General features: G+C 42.6%; 2 protein-coding genes across 7 annotated transcripts in view; both read left to right on the forward strand.

Moving 5' to 3' along the window:
* LOC106523924 (ELKS/RAB6-interacting/CAST family member 2) overlaps positions 1-1,606 on the forward strand; it is a 160,583-nt gene extending 158,977 nt beyond the window's left edge. For all 6 annotated transcript variants that reach the window (XR_001310953.1, XM_014017504.1, XM_014017531.1 and 3 more), the window contains one exon: positions 308-1,606. The gene's annotated coding sequence lies outside the window, so the exon portion shown is untranslated. The remainder of the gene's footprint in view (positions 1-307) is intronic.
* Positions 1,607-3,353: 1,747 nt separating this feature from the next.
* Positions 3,354-4,362, forward strand: part of wnt5a (wingless-type MMTV integration site family, member 5a) — a 10,133-nt gene continuing 9,124 nt past the window's right edge. Inside the window, exon 1 of the mRNA XM_014017557.1 lies at positions 3,354-4,253. The gene's annotated coding sequence lies outside the window, so the exon portion shown is untranslated. The remainder of the gene's footprint in view (positions 4,254-4,362) is intronic.

Here is a 4,362-nt window from a genome sequence, read left to right on the forward strand (position 1 = left end):
TAATAATAATGAGATTTTGACGTTTGTGCAGCTATCAAATGCAATTAGTGAATTCTTAAGGAGCTGTGGACTCTACAGGGGCAAATGTTCAACTGCTATAGCTAATAATAACAGTATTTACACTGAACCAGGGWGTCTAAGGTCTGTGATCAGGGTAAAGCTAGAGGTGGAGCCTCTGAGGATGACTACATAAAAAGTGCTTTTTTAAATTATATATTTATTTTAAATATGCCCACTTGCTTTTTTGAAGTATCTGTTTAATTTCACATTTTATTAACTCATCCTTTTTTATTGTTTCTTTCCACAGCTGCTCTTGGAACCACAAGGTTGATTGACTTYACCTCCCAGCACTCGCTGGTTTGTCTTCATTATCATGACTATCAGACAAAAGAAGATGTCCATATACAACCTAGTTTCCATTATTTCAGCCCACTTTGGTTAAGATCAGCATTTAGATGCTCTACTGGTAAATAGACAAATGCAGTGTCTCACTGTGCAAAATGTCCCAACCAGAGCACCGGCCATCAATGTGAGGTCTCAGAATGCTGACAAGCACTGCCCTCCCTTCATCCTCCTCTCTGTTTCCAATCGACTGGAAGCTGGATTTATTTTACAGTACCATGCTGCTACAGAATCCTGGCTTCACATCAACCAACAGTCACAGCACCGCTGATGACTGCAAGCATGGCAAAAGCTAATCCAGTGGAACAAGCCCTAAACCCATACCTGGTGTGGTTCATAATGCTATGAATGTGTTTACTTCTGTAGCTAAATATCGGACTTTTGTAAACAGGACAACATGGACCTCAAAATCAACAATTTACTGAAACCTTCTTAATGTACTGTGCCAAAGGAGTTGTCCCAATCTGCTGGGATGAAAAACTGAGCTGGAGCTGCWGTTCATTCATTTCTGACCCAAGACTACTTGGTAATGTAGCTCATTCAACTATTACTGTACAGAGACCAACAAAGAAAAATATTGGGCTTTAAGATGCCCCACAAGCAGGATGAGAATCAGCTTCCACTTTTTTTTCCTTTCCTTCAAAAAGTCAAGACCCTAATTTAAGAAGGGAAACTCAACTAAGCCAGTTTTCTGTATGAGCGAATGGTTTTCTCCTTGTGTTCCTTCAGCCTGCTGTGCATTTGTTTTAAGAAACAAAATCAAAGTCCGTTTGATTTTTCGACATCTGAAACTGAGTGCCACTCTTTTTTTGTATCACAGCTACTGTGTGTCTTATTATACTGAAGAATGGTGTGTTTCTSTATTTATTGATCCTGTGAAATTGTGTGACACATCTGACTACAGTGAAGTGACTTATTGCATTTTAAACACCAGAATCATAAATTTTCTTTGAGCTAAAAGGGTAATCTGATGTGTGACAATTATTGGCAGTCTTGCTGTGACTCAACATCCTAACCGTGTGTTAAATCTGTCCTTTTACTGAAAATGTACAGTTTATTTATCTATTTATTTTTGCACGTGTGCTGTTCAGTCATGGTTGTGGTGAAAGTTTTGGGGGTAACTGTACTTACCCTTGGCTTGTTCCACAATGTATTGCAGATGACAATTTGTTGCTGTTGAGTGAATAAAAGCTGTTTCACAAGAGCTACAAACATGTTTTTTTTTCCTTTTTGCACCAACACTAGCAGCCTGGTTGGTAAATTTGTGCACAAGTATTCTTGTGAGATTAAAGTATCACAGACACTAATGGCAGTTTCGACAATAGACTCCTGCGCTGCCCGARAAAGAATTCTTCCCAGTTTTCATGGTCTACCAATTCTCTCTCCCTCTCTCATAAACTCAGCCAGATGTTGCCCAGTTTTTTTTTTCCTGAGGCAACACGGGGGGATGGAAGGAAGGCATAGTGAGGCACGGTGGTGGAGGAAGGGTAAATTGGGGGTGGGGGGGTCCTGAAATGTGGCTGAGCATGTTTTAAGTGCTCTTTGATGCAATCACAGCCTCTTTAGCATCCACCACGGTAACATTAGCTGAGACCAGAACTCCGGCGTCGCCTTTGGCTTTTATTTCGGCTACGAAAACTCTGACATTTGACTGAAGACTTTCAGTCCTGTTAAAACTCTTTGTGGAAAAAGCTGATGGTTTTCCATCTGGCAAAAATAAATAAATAAATACTGCACATAGAAGCAAAGTAGATAACTCATTCTATTGTTTTTTTTTTTTCTCTCTCTAGTGAACACGTCATACTTTTTAAAATGAAATGTTCAACACCAAAAAGTTGAGTATTATTCTGCACGACAAAARCCTATTTAATGTTACGGTGCATGTTTGTTTTGCAGTCCTCTTGATTTTTCGTTTCTGCGTGAGGTTGCAGCTGAAATTCTGCACAGGAAATTCAGACCCACGAGGTGATTATCTGAAACAAAATGCAATGGCTCCTGGCATTCAGCTCTTCAAATATTTATTCTCCTGTCCCATTTGATTTCAGCTCTGTTGAGTCGACGCACACACTGTACAACAGACTCTGAGGCCATTCTGTGTGTGTGTGTGTGTGCGTGTGTTAAATTTAGAAGAAGCAGCTTAGAAGTGATTTTGGTGAAGCTTCTGAAAATAAAATAAAAAATCTAAATGAGGGGGAGTGATGAGCTGTACACCCTTTGCAAAACCTCACACAGCCCATGGCAGTGAGGAACACTCTTCTCATCTTGGGATCTGGCAAACACATCTCCTTACTCTCCACTTYAGAGTTTTCATTCTTCCACAAATTTACCTTCATGTTTCTCCGTAGGTCCAATTGACACCCCACCCATCACCACCACCCGCAGACGTTCCTTCCAAGACGCGTCTTGGTGAAACTGTTAGTCATTTTGCCCTCTGACCCTCATCGTCGAGGCTCCTTGAAACATATCGAACTGGAAGCCATCGGGAATCCCGCGGCATGTTATGAGATAGTGTGCCATAAAATAATAATTAAGCCCACCGCAACGGGCGTAATGCGCGTGGGCCCTTCAGGTGATGAGAGCAGCTTGTGTAAGCACACAGTGTGGACCTGCTTGTCTTGATTCCGCTGAGCGGTAACCTGATCCGCTGCCGGTGAAAATCCCAGCTCCGCTCTGGTATGGATAGGGTAATAGCCTCGGGTGTTTTATAAGTTTATTTAAGGAAATAGAGACGCCTGTTTTTGTTACAGCCCGTTCCGCCCTTCGCTCCCTTCTTCCTGCCTCTCTCCACAAYTTCTACATTTGCTTACAAATTCCTTCACGGTTTTGTTGAAAGTTTGGGAGATTTGAATATAAACCGGGAGAGACGCATGCGCTTTCKGGAGGGAGGGTATTGTTTGCGCCGCGCATCCCCCGCTGCCGGTTTGGGGAAGAGGAGGTGATTGGAGCAGGTGAGGGAGGCGGGAGGCGGAGGTTGGAGGTGGAGAGGTCCTTTTTCTGCACTTGAACGCAGACGGAGGCGCACATACAGCGTGGGAGCCAAGCAACAGTGCCGCTGTTCACACCGACGCCGCGCGCACTCACCCAGCCGCGCCGTTTTGGAGATAATACAAAGTTGGTTTTCCTTGTTTCTTTGGAGCATATTTGGAGCCGAGCCGTTCTCTTAACAAGAAGTGGACGACTTACTTTTTGGGTGGGAAGACCTTAAACGTGAGGAGTAGTTGAAAACTTTTTTTTTCTTTTTCTTTTTGCGTTTGTTTTTACGCACAATGGAAGGTAAAGTAACAAGCCGTTTGTGGCGAGGATCACCGTGTGGATCTTTCAGGTAAAAGGCGATATGACTTGAGCAATTGTATCCCATGTCCATGACAGGAGTTCCCACGTCCTTTTGTTTGGAKACACTTTAGCTTTAATCAGGAACTTATTTTTTAAAGCAGCTGAAGGATCGGCCCCTTCCAATTAGACATAAATTGCCAAACTATATTGCTTTGCTGTCAACCCTAGATGGGCTTTATTAGCCGATCACCACCGCACTGAGAAACCCCAGAGGAACTGACCGTGTCATCACACTGATTTTAAAACTTTTACTATTATTAATATTATTATTTCCACCAAACCTCTAAGCTGCTGCAGAGCGCTCTCAAGACTCACACTAAACCAGAAGCAATCTCACCTTTTTTTTTTTTTTACACTTTACCATCATCAAGCACTTTTCAAGAAAATCGGATATAAAGGAGACCGTCTTTTGCCTTCAATCCGTTTGGAAAGGAAAGCCCTTTAAACCCACCTGGAATCTGCTGGGATTATTGAGTTGAAATCGTCACCAGAGACTAGATTACAGCTTCCAACTCCTGGTGAGTAACTCTTCCCCCCCTTGTTTGAATTGTTGGTGATGTGTGGGAATCTGTTTGGATCAGTTGGATGAAAGTCTTTGACAGATGAGATGTTTGAAGCGTGCTGCAT

Source organism: Austrofundulus limnaeus, unplaced genomic scaffold (genome assembly GCF_001266775.1).
Source record: "Austrofundulus limnaeus strain Quisiro unplaced genomic scaffold, Austrofundulus_limnaeus-1.0 Scaffold3, whole genome shotgun sequence".
NCBI lineage: Eukaryota > Metazoa > Chordata > Actinopteri > Cyprinodontiformes > Rivulidae > Austrofundulus > Austrofundulus limnaeus.